This window comes from Oncorhynchus keta, chromosome 35 (assembly GCF_023373465.1).
Source record: "Oncorhynchus keta strain PuntledgeMale-10-30-2019 chromosome 35, Oket_V2, whole genome shotgun sequence".
Lineage (NCBI taxonomy): Eukaryota > Metazoa > Chordata > Actinopteri > Salmoniformes > Salmonidae > Oncorhynchus > Oncorhynchus keta.
Window position 1 is genome coordinate 81,316,354 of NC_068455.1, and position 24,994 is coordinate 81,341,347.

The 24,994-nt window shown below is 50.1% G+C and overlaps 1 protein-coding gene across 1 annotated transcript in view; it reads left to right on the forward strand.

Annotated features, from left to right (window-relative positions):
• Nucleotides 1–24,994, forward strand: part of LOC127916363 (coiled-coil domain-containing protein 171-like) — an 86,259-nt gene that overhangs the window by 60,779 nt on the left and 486 nt on the right. The window lies entirely within an intron of this gene.

Sequence of the window (24,994 nt, forward strand, 5' to 3'; positions counted from 1 at the left end):
TCTGGTGACTGAGGCGGTGCATCTACCATAAGGGTTGTGATCTGGTGACTGAGACATGGTGCATCTACCATAAGGGTTGTGATCTGGTGACTGAGACATGGTGCATCTACCATAAGGGTTGAGATCTGGTGACTGAGACATGGCCTCTACCATAAGGGTTGAGATCTGGTGACTGAGACAGTGCATCTACCATAAGGGTTGAGATCTGGTGACTGAGACGGTGCCTCTACCATAAGGGTTGAGATCTGGTGACTGAGACATGGCCTCTACCATAAGGGTTGAGATCTGGTGACTGAGACAGTGCATCTACCATAAGGGTTGAGATCTGGTGACTGAGACATGGCCTCTACCATAAGGGTTGAGATCTGGTGACTGAGACATGGCCTCTACCATAAGGGTTGAGATCTGGTGACTGAGACAGTGCATCTACGATAAGGGTTGAGATCTGGTGACTGAGACATGGTGCATCTACCATAAGGGTTGAGATCTGGTGACTGAGACAGTGCATCTACCATAAGGGTTGAGATCTGGTGACTGAGACATGGCGGTGCATCTACCATAAGGGTTGAGATCTGGTGACTGAGACATGGTGCATCTACCATAAGGGTTGAGATCTGGTGACTGAGACAGTGCATCTACCATAAGGGTTGAGATCTGGTGACTGAGACGGTGCATCTGCCATAAGGGTTGAGATCTGGTGACTGAGACGGTGCATCTACCATAAGGGTTGTGATCTGGTGACTGAGGCGGTGCCTCTACCATAAGGGTTGAGATCTGGTGACTGAGGCGGTGCCTCTACCATAAGGGTTGTGATCTGGTGACTGAGGCGGTGCCTTTACCATAAGGGTTGAGATCTGGTGACTGAGGCGGTGCCTCTACCATAAGGGTTGAGATCTGGTGACTGAGGCGGTGCCTCTACCATAAGGGTTGAGATCTGGTGACTGATACGGTGCCTCTACCATAAGGGTTGAGATCTGGTGACTGAGGCGGTGCATCTACCATAAGGGTTGAGATCTGGTGACTGAGACATGGTGCATCTACCATAAGGGTTGAGATCTGGTGACTGAGACATGGTGCATCTACCATAAGGGTTGAGATCTGGTGACTGAGACATGGTGCATCTACCATAAGGGTTGAGATCTGGTGACTGAGACATGGTGCATCTACCATAAGGGTTGAGATCTGGTGACTGAGACATGGTGCATCTACCATAAGGGTTGAGATCTGGTGACTGAGACGGTGCATCTACCATAAGGGTTGAGATCTGGTGACTGAGACGGTGCATCTACCATAAGGGTTGAGATCTGGTGACTGAGACGGTGCATCTACCATAAGGGTTGAGATCTGGTGACTGAGACGGTGCATCTACCATAAGGGTTGTGATCTGGTGACTGAGACATGGTGCATCTACCATAAGGGTTGAGATCTGGTGACTGAGGCGGTGCATCTACCATAAGGGTTGTGATCTGGTGACTGAGACATGGTGCATCTACCATAAGGGTTGTGATCTGGTGACTGAGACATGGTGCATCTACCATAAGGGTTGAGATCTGGTGACTGAGACATGGCCTCTACCATAAGGGTTGAGATCTGGTGACTGAGACAGTGCATCTACCATAAGGGTTGAGATCTGGTGACTGAGACATGGCCTCTACCATAAGGGTTGAGATCTGGTGACTGAGACATGGCCTCTACCATAAGGGTTGAGATCTGGTGACTGAGACAGTGCATCTACCATAAGGGTTGAGATCTGGTGACTGAGACATGGCCTCTACCATAAGGGTTGAGATCTGGTGACTGAGACATGGCCTCTACCATAAGGGTTGAGATCTGGTGACTGAGACAGTGCATCTACGATAAGGGTTGAGATCTGGTGACTGAGACATGGTGCATCTACCATAAGGGTTGAGATCTGGTGACTGAGACAGTGCATCTACCATAAGGGTTGAGATCTGGTGACTGAGACATGGCGGTGCATCTACCATAAGGGTTGAGATCTGGTGACTGAGACATGGTGCATCTACCATAAGGGTTGAGATCTGGTGACTGAGACAGTGCATCTACCATAAGGGTTGAGATCTGGTGACTGAGACGGTGCATCTGCCATAAGGGTTGAGATCTGGTGACTGAGACGGTGCATCTGCCATAAGGGTTGAGATCTGGTGACTGAGGCGGTGCCTCTACCATAAGGGTTGAGATCTGGTGACTGAGGCGGTGCCTCTACCATAAGGGTTGTGATCTGGTGACTGAGGCGGTGCCTTTACCATAAGGGTTGAGATCTGGTGACTGAGGCGGTGCCTCTACCATAAGGGTTGAGATCTGGTGACTGAGGCGGTGCCTCTACCATAGGGTTGAGATCTGGTGACTGATACGGTGCCTCTACCATAAGGGTTGAGATCTGGTGACTGAGGCGGTGCATCTACCATAAGGGTTGAGATCTGGTGACTGAGACATGGTGCATCTACCATAAGGGTTGAGATCTGGTGACTGAGACATGGTGCATCTACCATAAGGGTTGAGATCTGGTGACTGAGACATGGTGCATCTACCATAAGGGTTGAGATCTGGTGACTGAGACATGGTGCATCTACCATAAGGGTTGAGATCTGGTGACTGAGACATGGTGCATCTACCATAAGGGTTGAGATCTGGTGACTGAGACGGTGCATCTACCATAAGGGTTGAGATCTGGTGACTGAGACGGTGCATCTACCATAAGGGTTGAGATCTGGTGACTGAGACGGTGCATCTACCATAAGGGTTGAGATCTGGTGACTGAGGCATGGTGGTGCATCTACCATAAGGGTTGAGATCTGGTGACTGAGGCGGTGCATCTACCATAAGGGTTGTGATCTGGTGACTGAGACGGTGCATCTACCATAAGGGTTGAGATCTGGTGACTGAGGCGGTGCCTCTACCATAAGGGTTGAGATATGGTGACTGAGACGGTGCATCTACCATAAGGGTTGTGATCTGGTGACTGAGACATGGTGGTGCCTCTACCATAAGGGTTGAGATCTGGTGACTGAGGCGGTGCATCTACCATAAGGGTTGAGATCTGGTGACTGAGGCGGTGCATCTACCATAAGGGTTGAGATCTGGTGACTGAGGCGGTGCATCTACCATAAGGGTTGAGATATGGTGACTGAGACATGGTGGTGCATCTACCATAAGGGTTGTGATCTGGTGACTGAGACATGGCATCTACCATAAGGGTTGAGATCTGGTGACTGAGACGGTGCATCTACCATAAGGGTTGAGAACTGGTGACTGAGACGGTGCATCTACCATAAGGGTTGAGATCTGGTGACTGAGACATGGTGGTGCCTCTACCATAAGGGTTGAGATATGGTGACTGAGACATGGTGGTGCATCTACCATAAGGGTTGTGATCTGGTGACTGAGACATGGCATCTACCATAAGGGTTGAGATCTGGTGACTGAGACGGTGCATCTACCATAAGGGTTGAGAACTGGTGACTGAGACGGTGCATCTACCATAACGGTTGAGATCTGGTGACTGAGACATGGCATCTACCATAAGGGTTGAGATCTGGTGACTGATACGGTGCATCTACCATAAGGGTTGAGATCTGGTGACTGAGACGGTGCCTCTACCATAAGGGTTGAGATCTGGTGACTTAGACGGTGCATCTACCATAAGGGTTGAGATCTGGTGACTGAGACAGTGCATCTACCATAAGGGTTGAGATCTGGTGACTGAGGCGGTGCATCTACCATAAGGGTTGAGATCTGGTGACTGAGGCGGTGCATCTACCATAAGGGTTGAGATCTGGTGACTGAGACGGTGCATCTACCATAAGGGTTGAGATCTGGTGACTGAGACGGTGCCTCTACCATAAGGGGTTGAGATCTGGTGACTGAGACGGTGCATCTACCATAAGGGTTGAGATCTGGTGACTGAGACATGGTTGTGCATCTACCATAAGGGTTGAGATCTGGTGACTGAGGCATGGTGGTGCATCTACCATAAGGGTTCAGATCTGGTGACTGAGGCATGGTGGTGCATCTACCATAAGGGTTGAGATCTGGTGACTGAGACATGGTGCATCTACCATAAGGGTTGAGATCTGGTGACTGAGACATGGTGCATCTACCATAAGGGTTGAGATCTGGTGACTGAGACATGGTGCATCTACCATAAGGGTTGAGATCTGGTGACTGAGACGGTGCATCTACCATAAGGGTTGAGATCTGGTGACTGAGACGGTGCATCTACCATAAGGGTTGAGATCTGGTGACTGAGACGGTGCATCTACCATAAGGGTTGAGATCTGGTGACTGAGGCATGGTGGTGCATCTACCATAAGGGTTGAGATCTGGTGACTGAGGCGGTGCATCTACCATAAGGGTTGTGATCTGGTGACTGAGACGGTGCATCTACCATAAGGGTTGAGATCTGGTGACTGAGGCGGTGCCTCTACCATAAGGGTTGAGATATGGTGACTGAGACGGTGCATCTACCATAAGGGTTGTGATCTGGTGACTGAGACATGGTGGTGCCTCTACCATAAGGGTTGAGATCTGGTGACTGAGGCGGTGCATCTACCATAAGGGTTGAGATCTGGTGACTGAGGCGGTGCATCTACCATAAGGGTTGAGATCTGGTGACTGAGGCGGTGCATCTACCATAAGGGTTGAGATATGGTGACTGAGACTTGGTGGTGCATCTACCATAAGGTTGTGATCTGGTGACTGAGACATGGCATCTACCATAAGGGTTGAGATCTGGTGACTGAGACGGTGCATCTACCATAAGGGTTGAGAACTGGTGACTGAGACGGTGCATCTACCATAAGGGTTGAGATCTGGTGACTGAGACATGGTGGTGCCTCTACCATAAGGGTTGAGATATGGTGACTGAGACATGGTGGTGCATCTACCATAAGGGTTGTGATCTGGTGACTGAGACATGGCATCTACCATAAGGGTTGAGATCTGGTGACTGAGACGGTGCATCTACCATAAGGGTTGAGAACTGGTGACTGAGACGGCGCATCTACCATAAGGGTTGAGATCTGGTGACTGAGACATGGTGGTGCATCTACCATAAGGGTTGAGATCTGGTGACTGAGACATGGTGGTGCATCTACCATAAGGGTTGAGATCTGGTGACTGAGACGGTGCCTCTACCATAAGGGTTGAGATCTGGTGACTGAGACATGGCCTCTACCATAAGGGTTGAGATCTGGTGACTGAGACATGGCATCTACCATAAGGGTTGTGATCTGGTGACTGATACGGTGCATCTACCATAAGGGTTGAGATCTGGTGACTGAGGCGGTGCATCTACCATAAGGGTTGAGATCTGGTGACTGATACGGTGCATCTACCATAAGGGTTGAGATCTGGTGACTGAGGCGGTGCATCTACCATAAGGGTTGAGATCTGGTGACTGAGGCGGTGCATCTACCATAAGGGTTGAGATCTGGTGACTGAGGCGGTGCATCTACCATAAGGGTTGAGATCTGGTGACTGAGACGGTGCCTCTACCATAAGGGTTGAGATCTGGTGACTGAGACGGTGCATCTACCATAAGGGTTGAGATCTGGTGACTGAGACATGGTTGTGCATCTACCATAAGGGTTGAGATCTGGTGACTGAGGCATGGTGGTGCATCTACCATAAGGGTTGAGATCTGGTGACTGAGACATGGTGGTGCATCTACCACAAGGGTTGAGATCTGGTGACTGAGGCATGGTGGTGCATCTACCATAAGGGTTGAGATCTGGTGACTGAGACAGTGCATCTACCATAAGGGTTGAGATCTGGTGACTGAGACATGGCATCTACCATACGCGTTGAGATCTGGTGACTGAGACATGGTGGTGCATCTACCATAAGGGTTGAGATCTGGTGACTGAGACATGGTGGTGCATCTACCATAAGGGTTTAGATCTGGTGACTGAGACGGTGCATCTACCATAAGGGTTTTAGATCTGGTGACTGAGACGGTGCATCTACCATAAGGGTTGAGATCTGGTGACTGAGACGGTGCATCTACCATAAGGGTTGAGATCTGGTGACTGAGACGGTGCATCTACCATAAGGGTTGAGATCTGGTGACTGATACGGTGCCTCTACCATAAGGGTTGAGATCTGGTGACTGAGACATGGTGGTGCATCTACCATAAGGGTTGAGATCTGGTGACTGAGACGGTGCATCTACCATAAGGGTTGAGATCTGGTGACTGAGACGGTGCATCTACCATAAGGGTTGAGATCTGGTGACTGATACGGTGCCTCTACCATAAGGGTTGAGATCTGGTGACTGAGACATGGTGGTGCATCTACCATAAGGGTTGAGATCTGGTGACTGAGACATGGCATCTACCATACGCGTTGAGATCTGGTGACTGAGACATGGTGGTGCATCTACCATAAGGGTTGAGATCTGGTGACTGAGACATGGTGGTGCATCTACCATAAGGGTTTAGATCTGGTGACTGAGACGGTGCATCTACCATACGGGTTTTAGATCGGGTGACTGAGACGGTGCATCTACCATAAGGGTTGAGATCTGGTGACTGAGACGGTGCATCTACCATAAGGGTTGAGATCTGGTGACTGAGACGGTGCATCTACCATAAGGGTTGAGATCTGGTGACTGATACGGTGCCTCTACCATAAGGGTTGAGATCTGGTGACTGAGACATGGTGGTGCATCTACCATAAGGGTTGAGATCTGGTGACTGAGACAGTGCATCTACCATAAGGGTTGAGATCGGGTGACTGATACGGTGCCTCTACCATAAGGGTTGAGATCGGGTGACTGAGACGGTGCATCTACCATAAGGGTTGAGATCGGGTGACTGAGACGGTGCATCTACCATAAGGGTTTTAGATCTGGTGACTGAGACGGTGCATCTACCATAAGGGTTGAGATCTGGTGACTGAGACGGTGCATCTACCATAAGGGTTGAGATCTGGTGACTGAGGCGGTGCATCTACCATAAGGGTTGAGATCTGGTGACTGAGACGGTGCATCTACCATAAGGGTTGAGATCTGGTGACTGAGACGTTGCCTCTACCATAAGGGTTGAGATCTGGTGACTGAGACGGTGCATCTACCATAAGGGTTGAGATCTGGTGACTGAGACATGGTGGTGCCTCTACCATAAGGGTTGTGATCTGGTGACTGAGACGGTGCATCTACCATAAGGGTTGAGATCTGGTGACTGAGACGGTGCATCTACCATAAGGGTTGTGATCTGGTGACTGAGACATGGTGCATCTACCATAAGGGTTGAGATCTGGTGACTGAGACGGTGCATCTACCATAAGGGTTGTGATCTGGTGACTGAGACATGGTGCATCTACCATAAGGGTTGAGATCTGGTGACTGAGGCGGTGCATCTAACATAAGGGTTGTGATCTGGTGACTGAGACATGGTGCATCTACCATAAGGGTTGTGATCTGGTGACTGAGACATGGTGCATCTACCATAAGGGTTGAGATCTGGTGACTGAGACAGTGCATCTACCATAAGGGTTGAGATCTGGTGACTGAGACATGGCCTCTACCATAAGGGTTGAGATCTGGTGACTGAGACATGGCCTCTACCATAAGGGTTGAGATCTGGTGACTGAGACAGTGCATCTACCATAAGGTTTGAGATCTGGTGACTGAGACATGGCCTCTACCATAAGGGTTGAGATCTGGTGACTGAGACATGGCCTCTACCATAAGGGTTGAGATCTGGTGACTGAGACAGTGCATCTACCATAAGGGTTGAGATCTGGTGACTGAGACATGGTGCATCTACCATAAGGGTTGAGATCTGGTGACTGAGACATGGCGGTGCCTCTACCATAAGGGTTGAGATCTGGTGACTGAGGCGGTGCATCTACCATAAGGGTTGAGATCTGGTGACTGAGACGGTGCCTCTACCATAAGGGTTGAGATCTGGTGACTGAGACATGGCATCTACCATAAGGGTTGTGATCTGGTGACTGATACGGTGCATCTACCATAAGGGTTGAGATCTGGTGACTGAGGCGGTGCATCTACCATAAGGGTTGAGATCTGGTGACTGATACGGTGCATCTACCATAAGGGTTGAGATCTGGTGACTGAGGCGGTGCATCTACCATAAGGGTTGAGATCTGGTGACTGAGGCGGTGCATCTACCATAAGGGTTGAGATCTGGTGACTGAGACAGTGCATCTACCATAAGGGTTGAGATCTGGTGACTGAGACGGTGCCTCTACCATAAGGGTTGAGATCTGGTGACTGAGACGGTGCATCTACCATAAGGGTTGAGATCTGGTGACTGAGACATGGTTGTGCATCTACCATAAGGGTTGAGATCTGGTGACTGAGGCATGGTGGTGCATCTACCATAAGGGTTGAGATCTGGTGACTGAGACATGGTGGTGCATCTACCACAAGGGTTGAGATCTGGTGACTGAGGCATGGTGGTGCATCTACCATAAGGGTTGAGATCTGGTGACTGAGACAGTGCATCTACCATAAGGGTTGAGATCTGGTGACTGAGACATGGCATCTACCATACGCGTTGAGATCTGGTGACTGAGACATGGTGGTGCATCTACCATAAGGGTTGAGATCTGGTGACTGAGACATGGTGGTGCATCTACCATAAGGGTTTAGATCTGGTGACTGAGACGGTGCATCTACCGTAAGGGTTTTAGATCTGGTGACTGAGACGGTGCATCTACCATAAGGGTTGAGATCTGGTGACTGAGACGGTGCATCTACCATAAGGGTTGAGATCTGGTGACTGAGACGGTGCATCTACCATAAGGGTTGAGATCTGGTGACTGATACGGTGCCTCTACCATAAGGGTTGAGATCTGGTGACTGAGACATGGTGGTGCATCTACCATAAGGGTTGAGATCTGGTGACTGAGACAGTGCATCTACCATAAGGGTTGAGATCGGGTGACTGATACGGTGCCTCTACCATAAGGGTTGAGATCGGGTGACTGAGACGGTGCATCTACCATAAGGGTTGAGATCGGGTGACTGAGACGGTGCATCTACCATAAGGGTTGAGATCTGGTGACTGAGACAGTGCATCTACCATAAGGGTTGAGATCTGGTGACTGAGGCGGTGCATCTACCATAAGGGTTGAGATCTGGTGACTGAGGCGGTGCATCTACCATAAGGGTTGAGATCTGGTGACTGAGACGGTGCATCTACCATAAGGGTTGAGATCTGGTGACTGAGACGTTGCCTCTACCATAAGGGTTGAGATCTGGTGACTGAGACGGTGCATCTACCATAAGGGTTGAGATCTGGTGACTGAGACATGGTGGTGCCTCTACCATAAGGGTTGTGATCTGGTGACTGAGACGGTGCATCTACCATAAGGGTTGAGATCTGGTGACTGAGACGGTGCATCTACCATAAGGGTTGTGATCTGGTGACTGAGACATGGTGCATCTACCATAAGGGTTGAGATCTGGTGACTGAGACGGTGCATCTACCATAAGGGTTGTGATCTGGTGACTGAGACATGGTGCATCTACCATAAGGGTTGAGATCTGGTGACTGAGGCGGTGCATCTACCATAAGGGTTGTGATCTGGTGACTGAGACATGGTGCATCTACCATAAGGGTTGTGATCTGGTGACTGAGACATGGTGCATCTACCATAAGGGTTGTGATCTGGTGACTGAGACATGGTGCATCTACCATAAGGGTTGAGATCTGGTGACTGAGACAGTGCATCTACCATAAGGGTTGAGATCTGGTGACTGAGACATGGCCTCTACCATAAGGGTTGAGATCTGGTGACTGAGACATGGCCTCTACCATAAGGGTTGAGATCTGGTGACTGAGACAGTGCATCTACCATAAGGGTTGAGATCTGGTGACTGAGACATGGCCTCTACCATAAGGGTTGAGATCTGGTGACTGAGACATGGCCTCTACCATAAGGGTTGAGATCTGGTGACTGAGACAGTGCATCTACCATAAGGGTTGAGATCTGGTGACTGAGACATGGTGCATCTACCATAAGGGTTGAGATCTGGTGACTGAGACAGTGCATCTACCATAAGGGTTGAGATCTGGTGACTGAGACATGGCGGTGCATCTACCATAAGGGTTGAGATCTGGTGACTGAGACATGGTGCATCTACCATAAGGGTTGAGATCTGGTGACTGAGACAGTGCATCTACCATAAGGGTTGAGATCTGGTGACTGAGACAGTGCATCTGCCATAAGGGTTGAGATCTGGTGACTGAGACGGTGCATCTACCATAAGGGTTGTGATCTGGTGACTGAGGCGGTGCCTCTACCATAAGGGTTGAGATCTGGTGACTGAGGCGGTGCCTCTACCATAAGGGTTGTGATCTGGTGACTGAGGCGGTGCCTCTACCATAAGGGTTGAGATCTGGTGACTGAGGCGGTGCCTCTACCATAAGGGTTGAGATCTGGTGACTGAGGCGGTGCCTCTACCATAAGGGTTGAGATCTGGTGACTGATACGGTGCCTCTACCATAAGGGTTGAGATCTGGTGACTGAGGCGGTGCATCTACCATAAGGGTTGAGATCTGGTGACTGAGACATGGTGCATCTACCATAAGGGTTGAGATCTGGTGACTGAGACATGGTGCATCTACCATAAGGGTTGAGATCTGGTGACTGAGACATGGTGCATCTACCATAAGGGTTGAGATCTGGTGACTGAGACATGGTGCATCTACCATAAGGGTTGAGATCTGGTGACTGAGACAGTGCATCTACCATAAGGGTTGAGATCTGGTGACTGAGACGGTGCATCTACCATAAGGGTTGAGATCTGGTGACTGAGACGGTGCATCTACCATAAGGGTTGAGATCTGGTGACTGAGACGGTGCATCTACCATAAGGGTTGAGATCTGGTGACTGAGGCATGGTGGTGCATCTACCATAAGGGTTGAGATCTGGTGACTGAGGCGGTGCATCTACCATAAGGGTTGTGATCTGGTGACTGAGACGGTGCATCTACCATAAGGGTTGAGATCTGGTGACTGATACGGTGCCTCTACCATAAGGGTTGAGATCTGGTGACTGAGACGGTGCATCTACCATAAGGGTTGAGATCTGGTGACTGAGACATGGTGGTGCATCTACCATAAGGGTTGAGATCTGGTGACTGAGACGGTGCATCTACCATAAGGGTTGAGATCTGGTGACTGAGACGGTGCATCTACCATAAGGGTTGAGATCTGGTGACTGATACGGTGCCTCTACCATAAGGGTTGAGATCTGGTGACTGAGACATGGTGGTGCATCTACCATAAGGGTTGAGATCTGGTGACTGAGACATGGCATCTACCATACGCGTTGAGATCTGGTGACTGAGACATGGTGGTGCATCTACCATAAGGGTTGAGATCTGGTGACTGAGACATGGTGGTGCATCTACCATAAGGGTTTAGATCTGGTGACTGAGACGGTGCATCTACCATACGGGTTTTAGATCGGGTGACTGAGACGGTGCATCTACCATAAGGGTTGAGATCTGGTGACTGAGACGGTGCATCTACCATAAGGGTTGAGATCTGGTGACTGAGACGGTGCATCTACCATAAGGGTTGAGATCTGGTGACTGATACGGTGCCTCTACCATAAGGGTTGAGATCTGGTGACTGAGACATGGTGGTGCATCTACCATAAGGGTTGAGATCTGCGACTGAGACAGTGCATCTACCATAAGGGTTGAGATCGGGTGACTGATACGGTGCCTCTACCATAAGGGTTGAGATCGGGTGACTGAGACGGTGCATCTACCATAAGGGTTGAGATCGGGTGACTGAGACGGTGCATCTACCATAAGGGTTTTAGATCTGGTGACTGAGACGGTGCATCTACCATAAGGGTTGAGATCTGGTGACTGAGACGGTGCATCTACCATAAGGGTTGAGATCTGGTGACTGAGGCGGTGCATCTACCATAAGGGTTGAGATCTGGTGACTGAGACGGTGCATCTACCATAAGGGTTGAGATCTGGTGACTGAGACGTTGCCTCTACCATAAGGGTTGAGATCTGGTGACTGAGACGGTGCATCTACCATAAGGGTTGAGATCTGGTGACTGAGACATGGTGGTGCCTCTACCATAAGGGTTGTGATCTGGTGACTGAGACGGTGCATCTACCATAAGGGTTGAGATCTGGTGACTGAGACGGTGCATCTACCATAAGGGTTGTGATCTGGTGACTGAGACATGGTGCATCTACCATAAGGGTTGAGATCTGGTGACTGAGACGGTGCATCTACCATAAGGGTTGTGATCTGGTGACTGAGACATGGTGCATCTACCATAAGGGTTGAGATCTGGTGACTGAGGCGGTGCATCTAACATAAGGGTTGTGATCTGGTGACTGAGACATGGTGCATCTACCATAAGGGTTGTGATCTGGTGACTGAGACATGGTGCATCTACCATAAGGGTTGAGATCTGGTGACTGAGACAGTGCATCTACCATAAGGGTTGAGATCTGGTGACTGAGACATGGCCTCTACCATAAGGGTTGAGATCTGGTGACTGAGACATGGCCTCTACCATAAGGGTTGAGATCTGGTGACTGAGACAGTGCATCTACCATAAGGTTTGAGATCTGGTGACTGAGACATGGCCTCTACCATAAGGGTTGAGATCTGGTGACTGAGACATGGCCTCTACCATAAGGGTTGAGATCTGGTGACTGAGACAGTGCATCTACCATAAGGGTTGAGATCTGGTGACTGAGACATGGTGCATCTACCATAAGGGTTGAGATCTGGTGACTGAGGCGGTGCATCTACCATAAGGGTTGAGATCTGGTGACTGAGGCGGTGCATCTACCATAAGGGTTGAGATCTGGTGACTGAGACGGTGCATCTACCATAAGGGTTGAGATCTGGTGACTGAGACATGGCATCTACCATAAGGGTTGTGATCTGGTGACTGATACGGTGCATCTACCATAAGGGTTGAGATCTGGTGACTGAGACGGTGCATCTACCATAAGGGTTGAGATCTGGTGACTGAGACGGTGCATCTACCATAAGGGTTGAGATCTGGTGACTGAGGCGGTGCATCTACCATAAGGGTTGAGATCTGGTGACTGAGGCGGTGCATCTACCATAAGGGTTGAGATCTGGTGACTGAGACAGTGCATCTACCATAAGGGTTGAGATCTGGTGACTGAGACGGTGCCTCTACCATAAGGGTTGAGATCTGGTGACTGAGACGGTGCATCTACCATAAGGGTTGAGATCTGGTGACTGAGACATGGTTGCATCTACCATAAGGGTTGAGATCTGGTGACTGAGGCATGGTGGTGCATCTACCATAAGGGTTGAGATCTGGTGACTGAGACATGGTGGTGCATCTACCACAAGGGTTGAGATCTGGTGACTGAGGCATGGTGGTGCATCTACCATAAGGGTTGAGATCTGGTGACTGAGACAGTGCATCTACCATAAGGGTTGAGATCTGGTGACTGAGACATGGCATCTACCATACGCGTTGAGATCTGGTGACTGAGACATGGTGGTGCATCTACCATAAGGGTTGAGATCTGGTGACTGAGACATGGTGGTGCATCTACCATAAGGGTTTAGATCTGGTGACTGAGACGGTGCATCTACCATAAGGGTTTTAGATCTGGTGACTGAGACGGTGCATCTACCATAAGGGTTGAGATCTGGTGACTGAGACGGTGCATCTACCATAAGGGTTGAGATCTGGTGACTGAGACGGTGCATCTACCATAAGGGTTGAGATCTGGTGACTGATACGGTGCCTCTACCATAAGGGTTGAGATCTGGTGACTGAGACATGGTGGTGCATCTACCATAAGGGTTGAGATCTGGTGACTGAGACAGTGCATCTACCATAAGGGTTGAGATCGGGTGACTGATACGGTGCCTCTACCATAAGGGTTGAGATCGGGTGACTGAGACGGTGCATCTACCATAAGGGTTGAGATCGGGTGACTGAGACGGTGCATCTACCATAAGGGTTGAGATCTGGTGACTGAGACAGTGCATCTACCATAAGGGTTGAGATCTGGTGACTGAGGCGGTGCATCTACCATAAGGGTTGAGATCTGGTGACTGAGGCGGTGCATCTACCATAAGGGTTGAGATCTGGTGACTGAGACGGTGCATCTACCATAAGGGTTGAGATCTGGTGACTGAGACGTTGCCTCTACCATAAGGGTTGAGATCTGGTGACTGAGACGGTGCATCTACCATAAGGGTTGAGATCTGGTGACTGAGACATGGTGGTGCCTCTACCATAAGGGTTGTGATCTGGTGACTGAGACGGTGCATCTACCATAAGGGTTGAGATCTGGTGACTGAGACGGTGCATCTACCATAAGGGTTGTGATCTGGTGACTGAGACATGGTGCATCTACCATAAGGGTTGAGATCTGGTGACTGAGACGGTGCATCTACCATAAGGGTTGTGATCTGGTGACTGAGACATGGTGCATCTACCATAAGGGTTGAGATCTGGTGACTGAGGCGGTGCATCTACCATAAGGGTTGTGATCTGGTGACTGAGACATGGTGCATCTACCATAAGGGTTGTGATCTGGTGACTGAGACATGGTGCATCTACCATAAGGGTTGTGATCTGGTGACTGAGACATGGTGCATCTACCATAAGGGTTGAGATCTGGTGACTGAGACAGTGCATCTACCATAAGGGTTGAGATCTGGTGACTGAGACATGGCCTCTACCATAAGGGTTGAGATCTGGTGACTGAGACATGGCCTCTACCATAAGGGTTGAGATCTGGTGACTGAGACAGTGCATCTACCATAAGGGTTGAGATCTGGTGACTGAGACATGGCCTCTACCATAAGGGTTGAGATCTGGTGACTGAGACATGGCCTCTACCATAAGGGTTGAGATCTGGTGACTGAGACAGTGCATCTACCATAAGGGTTGAGATCTGGTGACTGAGACATGGTGCATCTACCATAAGGGTTGAGATCTGGTGACTGAGACAGTGCATCTACCATAAGGGTTGAGATCTGGTGACTGAGACATGGCGGTGCATCTACCATAAGGGTTGAGATCTGGTGACTGAGACATGGTGCATCTACCATAAGGGTTGAGATCTGGTGACTGAGACAGTGCATCTACCATAAGGGTTGAGATCTGGTGACTGAGACAGTGCATCTGCCATAAGGGTTGAGATCTGGTGACTGAGACGGTGCATCTACCATAAGGGTTGTGATCTGGTGACTGAGGCGGTGCCTCTACCATAGGGTTGAGATCTGGTGACTGAGGCGGTGCCTCTACCATAAGGGTTGTGATCTGGTGACTGAGGCGGTGCCTCTACCATAAGGGTTGAGATCTGGTGACTGAGGCGGTGCCTCTACCATAAGGGTTGAGATCTGGTGACTGAGGCGGTGCCTCTACCATAAGGGTTGAGATCTGGTGACTGATACGGTGCCTCTACCATAAGGGTTGAGATCTGGTGACTGAGGCGGTGCATCTACCATAAGGGTTGAGATCTGGTGACTGAGACATGGTGCATCTACCATAAGGGTTGAGATCTGGTGACTGAGACATGGTGCATCTACCATAAGGGTTGAGATCTGGTGACTGAGACATGGTGCATCTACCATAAGGGTTGAGATCTGGTGACTGAGACATGGTGCATCTACCATAAGGGTTGAGATCTGGTGACTGAGACAGTGCATCTACCATAAGGGTTGAGATCTGGTGACTGAGACGGTGCATCTACCATAAGGGTTGAGATCTGGTGACTGAGACGGTGCATCTACCATAAGGGTTGAGATCTGGTGACTGAGACGGTGCATCTACCATAAGGGTTGAGATCTGGTGACTGAGGCATGGTGGTGCATCTACCATAAGGGTTGAGATCTGGTGACTGAGGCGGTGCATCTACCATAAGGGTTGTGATCTGGTGACTGAGACGGTGCATCTACCATAAGGGTTGAGATCTGGTGACTGAGGCGGTGCCTCTACCATAAGGGTTGAGATATGGTGACTGAGACGGTGCATCTACCATAAAGGTTGTGATCTGGTGACTGAGACATGGTGGTGCCTCTACCATAAGGGTTGAGATCTGGTGACTGAGGCGGTGCATCTACCATAAGGGTTGAGATCTGGTGACTGAGGCGGTGCATCTACCATAAGGGTTGAGATATGGTGACTGAGACGGTGCATCTACCATAAGGGTTGAGATCTGGTGACTGAGACATGGTGGTGCATCTACCATAAGGGTTGTGATCTGGTGACTGAGACATGGCATCTACCATAAGGGTTGAGATCTGTTGACTGAGACGGTGCATCTACCATAAGGGTTGAGATCTGGTGACTGAGGCCGTGCCTCTACCATAAGGGTTGAGATCTGGTGACTGAGGCGGTGCCTCTACCATAAGGGTTGAGATCTGGTGACTGATACGGTGCCTCTACCATAAGGGTTGAGATCTGGTGACTGAGGCGGTGCATCTACCATAAGGGTTGAGATCTGGTGACTGAGACATGGTGCATCTACCATAAGGGTTGAGATCTGGTGACTGAGACATGGTGCATCTACCATAAGGGTTGAGATCTGGTGACTGAGACATGGTGCATCTACCATAAGGGTTGAGATCTGGTGACTGAGACATGGTGCATCTACCATAAGGGTTGAGATCTGGTGACTGAGACAGTGCATCTACCATAAGGGTTGAGATCTGGTGACTGAGACGGTGCATCTACCATAAGGGTTGAGATCTGGTGACTGAGACGGTGCATCTACCATAAGGGTTGAGATCTGGTGACTGAGACGGTGCATCTACCATAAGGGTTGAGATCTGGTGACTGAGGCATGGTGGTGCATCTACCATAAGGGTTGAGATCTGGTGACTGAGGCGGTGCATCTACCATAAGGGTTGTGATCTGGTGACTGAGACGGTGCATCTACCATAAGGGTTGAGATCTGGTGACTGAGGCGGTGCCTCTACCATAAGGGTTGAGATATGGTGACTGAGACGGTGCATCTACCATAAGGGTTGTGATCTGGTGACTGAGACATGGTGGTGCCTCTACCATAAGGGTTGAGATCTGGTGACTGAGGCGGTGCATCTACCATAAGGGTTGAGATCTGGTGACTGAGGCGGTGCATCTACCATAAGGGTTGAGATATGGTGACTGAGACGGTGCATCTACCATAAGGGTTGAGATCTGGTGACTGAGACATGGTGGTGCATCTACCATAAGGGTTGTGATCTGGTGACTGAGACATGGCATCTACCATAAGGGTTGAGATCTGTTGACTGAGACGGTGCATCTACCATAAGGGTTGAGATCTGGTGACTGAGGCCGTGCCTCTACCATAAGGGTTGAGATCTGGTGACCGAGGCGGTGCCTCTACCATAAGGGTTGAGATCTGGTGACTGGGTGCCTCTACCATAAGGGTTGAGATCTGGTGACTGAGGCGGTGCATCTACCATAAGGGTTGAGATCTGGTGACTGAGACATGGTGCATCTACCATAAGGGTTGAGATCTGGTGACTGAGACATGGTGCATCTACCATAAGGGTTGAGATCTGGTGACTGAGACATGGTGCATCTACCATAAGGGTTGAGATCTGGTGACTGAGACATGGTGCATCTACCATAAGGGTTGAGATCTGGTGACTGAGACAGTGCATCTACCATAAGGGTTGAGATCTGGTGACTGAGACGGTGCATCTACCATAAGGGTTGAGATCTGGTGACTGAGACGGTGCATCTACCATAAGGGTTGAGATCTGGTGACTGAGACGGTGCATCTACCATAAGGGTTGAGATCTGGTGACTGAGGCATGGTGGTGCATCTACCATAAGGGTTGAGATCTGGTGACTGAGGCGGTGCATCTACCATAAGGGTTGTGATCTGGTGACTGAGACGGTGCATCTACCATAAGGGTTGAGATCTGGTGACTGAGGCGGTGCCTCTACCATAAGGGTTGAGATCTGGTGACTGAGACGGTGCATCTACCATAAGGGTTGTGATCTGGTGACTGAGACATGGTGGTGCCTCTACCATAAGGGTTGAGATCTGGTGACTGAGGCGGTGCATCTACCATAAGGGTTGAGATCTGGTGACTGAGGCGGTGCATCTACCATAAGGGTTGAGATATGGTGACTGAGACGGTGCATCTACCATAAGGGTTGAGATCTGGTGACTGAGACATGGTGGTGCATCTACCATAAGGGTTGTGATCTGGTGACTGAGACATGGCATCTACCATAAGGGTTGAGATCTGGTGACTGAGGCGGTGCCTCTACCATAAGGGTTGTGATCTGGTGACTGAGGCGGTGCCTCTACCATAAGGGTTGAGATCTGGTGACTGAGGCGGTGCCTCTACCATAAGGGTTGAGATCTGGTGACTGAGGCGGTGCCTCTACCATAAGGGTTGAGATCTGGTGACTGAGGCGGTGCCTCTACCATAAGGGTTGAGATCTGGTGACTGAGGCGGTGCATCTACCATAAGGGTTGAGATCTGGTGACTGAGACATGGTGCATCTACCATAAGGGTTGAGATCTGGTGACTGAGACATGGTGCATCTACCATAAGGGTTGAGATCTGGTGACTGAGACATGGTGCATCTACCATAAGGGTTGAGATCTGGTGACTGAGACATGGTGCATCTACCATAAGGGTTGAGATCTGGTGACTGAGACAGTGCATCTACCATAAGGGTTGAGATCTGGTGACTGAGACGGTGCATCTACCATAAGGGTTGAGATCTGGTGACTGAGACGGTGCATCTACCATAAGGGTTGAGATCTGGTGACTGAGACGGTGCATCTACCATAAGGGTTGAGATCTGGTGACTGAGGCATGGTGGTGCATCTACCATAAGGGTTGAGATCTGGTGACTGAGGCGGTGCATCTACCATAAGGGTTGTGATCTGGTGACTGAGACGGTGCATCTACCATAAGGGTTGAGATCTGGTGACTGAGGCGGTGCCTCTACCATAAGGGTTGAGATATGGTGACTGAGACGGTGCATCTACCATAAAGGTTGTGATCTGGTGACTGAGACATGGTGGTGCCTCTACCATAAGGGTTGAGATCTGGTGACTGAGGCGGTGCATCTACCATAAGGGTTGAGATCTGGTGACTGAGGCGGTGCATCTACCATAAGGGTTGAGATATGGTGACTGAGACGGTGCATCTACCATAAGGGTTGAGATCTGGTGACTGAGACATGGTGCATCTACCATAAGGGTTGAGATCTGGTGACTGAGACATGGTGCATCTACCATAAGGGTTGAGATCTGGTGACTGAGACAGTGCATCTACCATAAGGGTTGAGATCTGGTGACTGAGACGGTGCATCTACCATAAGGGTTGAGATCTGGTGACTGAGACGGTGCATCTACCATAAGGGTTGAGATCTGGTGACTGAGACGGTGCATCTACCATAAGGGTTGAGATCTGGTGACTGAGGCATGGTGGTGCATCTACCATAAGGGTTGAGATCTGGTGACTGAGGCGGTGCATCTACCATAAGGGTTGTGATCTGGTGACTGAGACGGTGCATCTACCATAAGGGTTGAGATCTGGTGACTGAGGCGGTGCCTCTACCATAAGGGTTGAGATATGGTGACTGAGACGGTGCATCTACCATAAAGGTTGTGATCTGGTGACTGAGACATGGTGGTGCCTCTACCATAAGGGTTGAGATCTGGTGACTGAGGCGGTGCATCTACCATAAGGGTTGAGATCTGGTGACTGAGGCGGTGCATCTACCATAAGGGTTGAGATATGGTGACTGAGACGGTGCATCTACCATAAGGGTTGAGATCTGGTGACTGAGACATGGTGGTGCATCTACCATAAGGGTTGTGATCTGGTGACTGAGACATGGCATCTACCATAAGGGTTGAGATCTGTTGACTGAGACGGTGCATCTACCATAAGGGTTGAGATCTGGTGACTGAGGCCGTGCCTCTACCATAAGGGTTGAGATCTGGTGACTGAGGCGGTGCCTCTACCATAAGGGTTGAGATCTGGTGACTGATACGGTGCCTCTACCATAAGGGTTGAGATCTGGTGACTGAGGCGGTGCATCTACCATAAGGGTTGAGATCTGGTGACTGAGACATGGTGCATCTACCATAAGGGTTGAGATCTGGTGACTGAGACATGGTGCATCTACCATAAGGGTTGAGATCTGGTGACTGAGACATGGTGCATCTACCATAAGGGTTGAGATCTGGTGACTGAGACATGGTGCATCTACCATAAGGGTTGAGATCTGGTGACTGAGACAGTGCATCTACCATAAGGGTTGAGATCTGGTGACTGAGACGGTGCATCTACCATAAGGGTTGAGATCTGGTGACTGAGACGGTGCATCTACCATAAGGGTTGAGATCTGGTGACTGAGACGGTGCATCTACCATAAGGGTTGAGATCTGGTGACTGAGGCATGGTGGTGCATCTACCATAAGGGTTGAGATCTGGTGACTGAGGCGGTGCATCTACCATAAGGGTTGTGATCTGGTGACTGAGACGGTGCATCTACCATAAGGGTTGAGATCTGGTGACTGAGGCGGTGCCTCTACCATAAGGGTTGAGATATGGTGACTGAGACGGTGCATCTACCATAAGGGTTGTGATCTGGTGACTGAGACATGGTGGTGCCTCTACCATAAGGGTTGAGATCTGGTGACTGAGGCGGTGCATCTACCATAAGGGTTGAGATCTGGTGACTGAGGCGGTGCATCTACCATAAGGGTTGAGATATGGTGACTGAGACGGTGCATCTACCATAAGGGTTGAGATCTGGTGACTGAGACATGGTGGTGCATCTACCATAAGGGTTGTGATCTGGTGACTGAGACATGGCATCTACCATAAGGGTTGAGATCTGGTGACTGAGGCGGTGCCTCTACCATAAGGGTTGTGATCTGGTGACTGAGGCGGTGCCTCTACCATAAGGGTTGAGATCTGGTGACTGAGGCGGTGCCTCTACCATAAGGGTTGAGATCTGGTGACTGAGGCGGTGCCTCTACCATAAGGGTTGAGATCTGGTGACTGATACGGTGCCTCTACCATAAGGGTTGAGATCTGGTGACTGAGGCGGTGCATCTACCATAAGGGTTGAGATCTGGTGACTGAGACATGGTGCATCTACCATAAGGGTTGAGATCTGGTGACTGAGACATGGTGCATCTACCATAAGGGTTGAGATCTGGTGACTGAGACATGGTGCATCTACCATAAGGGTTGAGATCTGGTGACTGAGACATGGTGCATCTACCATAAGGGTTGAGATCTGGTGACTGAGACAGTGCATCTACCATAAGGGTTGAGATCTGGTGACTGAGACGGTGCATCTACCATAAGGGTTGAGATCTGGTGACTGAGACGGTGCATCTACCATAAGGGTTGAGATCTGGTGACTGAGACGGTGCATCTACCATAAGGGTTGAGATCTGGTGACTGAGGCATGGTGGTGCATCTACCATAAGGGTTGAGATCTGGTGACTGAGGCGGTGCATCTACCATAAGGGTTGTGATCTGGTGACTGAGACGGTGCATCTACCATAAGGGTTGAGATCTGGTGACTGAGGCGGTGCCTCTACCATAAGGGTTGAGATATGGTGACTGAGACGGTGCATCTACCATAAAGGTTGTGATCTGGTGACTGAGACATGGTGGTGCCTCTACCATAAGGGTTGAGATCTGGTGACTGAGGCGGTGCATCTACCATAAGGGTTGAGATCTGGTGACTGAGGCGGTGCATCTACCATAAGGGTTGAGATATGGTGACTGAGACGGTGCATCTACCATAAGGGTTGAGATCTGGTGACTGAGACATGGTGGTGCATCTACCATAAGGGTTGTGATCTGGTGACTGAGACATGGCATCTACCATAAGGGTTGAGATCTGGTGACTGAGACGGTGCATCTACCATAAGGGTTGAGATCTGGTGACTGAGACGGTGCATCTACCATAAGGGTTGAGATCTGGTGACTGAGACGGTGCATCTACCATAAGGGTTGAGATCTGGTGACTGAGACGGTGCATCTACCATAAGGGTTGAGATCTGGTGACTGAGGCATGGTGGTGCATCTACCATAAGGGTTGAGATCTGGTGACTGAGGCGGTGCATCTACCATAAGGGTTGTGATCTGGTGACTGAGACGGTGCATCTACCATAAGGGTTGAGATCTGGTGACTGAGGCGGTGCCTCTACCATAAGGGTTGAGATATGGTGACTGAGACGGTGCATCTACCATAAAGGTTGTGATCTGGTGACTGAGACATGGTGGTGCCTCTACCATAAGGGTTGAGATCTGGTGACTGAGGCGGTGCATCTACCATAAGGGTTGAGATCTGGTGACTGAGGCGGTGCATCTACCATAAGGGTTGAGATATGGTGACTGAGACGGTGCATCTACCATAAGGGTTGAGATCTGGTGACTGAGACATGGTGGTGCATCTACCATAAGGGTTGTGATCTGGTGACTGAGACATGGCATCTACCATAAGGGTTGAGATCTGTTGACTGAGACGGTGCATCTACCATAAGGGTTGAGATCTGGTGACTGAGGCCGTGCCTCTACCATAAGGGTTGAGATCTGGTGACTGAGGCGGTGCCTCTACCATAAGGGTTGAGATCTGGTGACTGATACGGTGCCTCTACCATAAGGGTTGAGATCTGGTGACTGAGGCGGTGCATCTACCATAAGGGTTGAGATCTGGTGACTGAGACATGGTGCATCTACCATAAGGGTTGAGATCTGGTGACTGAGACATGGTGCATCTACCATAAGGGTTGAGATCTGGTGACTGAGACATGGTGCATCTACCATAAGGGTTGAGATCTGGTGACTGAGACAGTGCATCTACCATAAGGGTTGAGATCTGGTGACTGAGAGACGGTGCATCTACCATAAGGGTTGAGATCTGGTGACTGAGACGGTGCATCTACCATAAGGGTTGAGATCTGGTGACTGAGACGGTGCATCTACCATAAGGGTTGAGATCTGGTGACTGAGGCATGGTGGTGCATCTACCATAAGGGTTGAGATCTTGTGACTGAGGCGGTGCATCTACCATAAGGGTTGTGATCTGGTGACTGAGACGGTGCAGCTACCATAAGGGTTGAGATCTGGTGACTGAGGCGGTGCCTCTACCATAAGGGTTGAGATATGGTGACTGAGACGGTGCATCTACCATAAGGGTTGTGATCTGGTGACTGAGACATGGTGGTGCCTCTACCATAAGGGTTGAGATCTGGTGACTGAGGCGGTGCATCTACCATAAGGGTTGAGATCTGGTGACTGAGGCGGTGCATCTACCATAAGGGTTGAGATATGGTGACTGAGACGGTGCATCTACCATAAGGGTTGAGATCTGGTGACTGAGACATGGTGGTGCATCTACCATAAGGGTTGTGATCTGGTGACTGAGACATGGCATCTACCATAAGGGTTGAGATCTGGTGACTGAGACGGTGCATCTACCATAAGGGTTGAGAACTGGTGACTGAGACGGTGCATCTACCATAAGGGTTGAGATCTGGTGACTGAGACATGGTGGTGCCTCTACCATAAGGGTTGAGATATGGTGACTGAGACATGGTGGTGCATCTACCATAAGGGTTGTGATCTGGTGACTGAGACATGGCATCTACCATAAGGGTTGAGATCTGGTGACTGAGACGGTGCATCTACCATAAGGGTTGAGAACTGGTGACTGAGACGGTGCATCTACCATAAGGGTTGAGATCTGGTGACTGAGACATGGTGGTGCCTCTACCATAAGGGTTGAGATATGGTGACTGAGACATGGTGGTGCATCTACCATAAGGGTTGTGATCTGGTGACTGAGACATGGCATCTACCATAAGGGTTGAGATCTGGTGACTGAGACGGTGCATCTACCATAAGGGTTGAGAACTGGTGACTGAGACGGTGCATCTACCATAAGGGTTGAGATCTGGTGACTGAGACATGGTGGTGCATCTACCATAAGGGTTGAGATCTGGTGACTGAGACATGGTGGTGCCTCTACCATAAGGGTTGAGATCTGGTGACTGAGACATGGCGGTGCCTCTACCATAAGGGTTGAGATCTGGTGACTGAGGCGGTGCCTCTACCATAAGGGTTGTGATCTGGTGACTGAGGCGGTGCCTCTACCATAAGGGTTGAGATCTGGTGACTGAGGCGGTGCCTCTACCATAAGGGTTGAGATCTGGTGACTGAGGCGGTGCCTCTACCATAAGGGTTGAGATCTGGTGACTGAGGCGGTGCCTCTACCATAAGGGTTGTGATCTGGTGACTGAGGCGGTGCCTCTACCATAAGGGTTGAGATCTGGTGACTGAGGCGGTGCCTCTACCATAAGGGTTGAGATCTGGTGACTGAGGCGGTGCCTCTACCATAAGGGTTGAGATCTGGTGACTGAGGCGGTGCATCTACCATAAGGGTTGAGATCTGGTGACTGAGGCGGTGCCTCTACCATAAGGGTTGAGATCTGGTGACTGAGGCGGTGCCTCTACCATAAGGGTTGAGATCTGGTGACTGAGGCGGTGCATCTACCATAAGGGTTGAGATCTGGTGACTGAGGCGGTGCCTCTACCATAAGGGTTGAGATCTGGTGACTGAGGCGGTGCCTCTACCATAAGGGTTGAGATCTGGTGACTGAGGCGGTGCATCTACCATAAGGGTTGTGATCTGGTGACTGAGGCGGTGCATCTACCATAAGGGTTGAGATCTGGTGACTGAGGCGGTGCATCTACCATAAGGGTTGAGATCTGGTGACTGAGGCGGTGCCTCTACCATAAGGGTTGAGATCTGGTGACTGAGGCGGTGCCTCTACCATAAGGGTTGAGATCTGGTGACTGAGACATGGCATCTACCATAAGGGTTGTGATCTGGTGACTGATACGGTGCATCTACCATAAGGGTTGAGATCTGGTGACTGAGGCGGTGCATCTACCATAAGGGTTGAGATCTGGTGACTGATACGGTGCATCTACCATAAGGGTT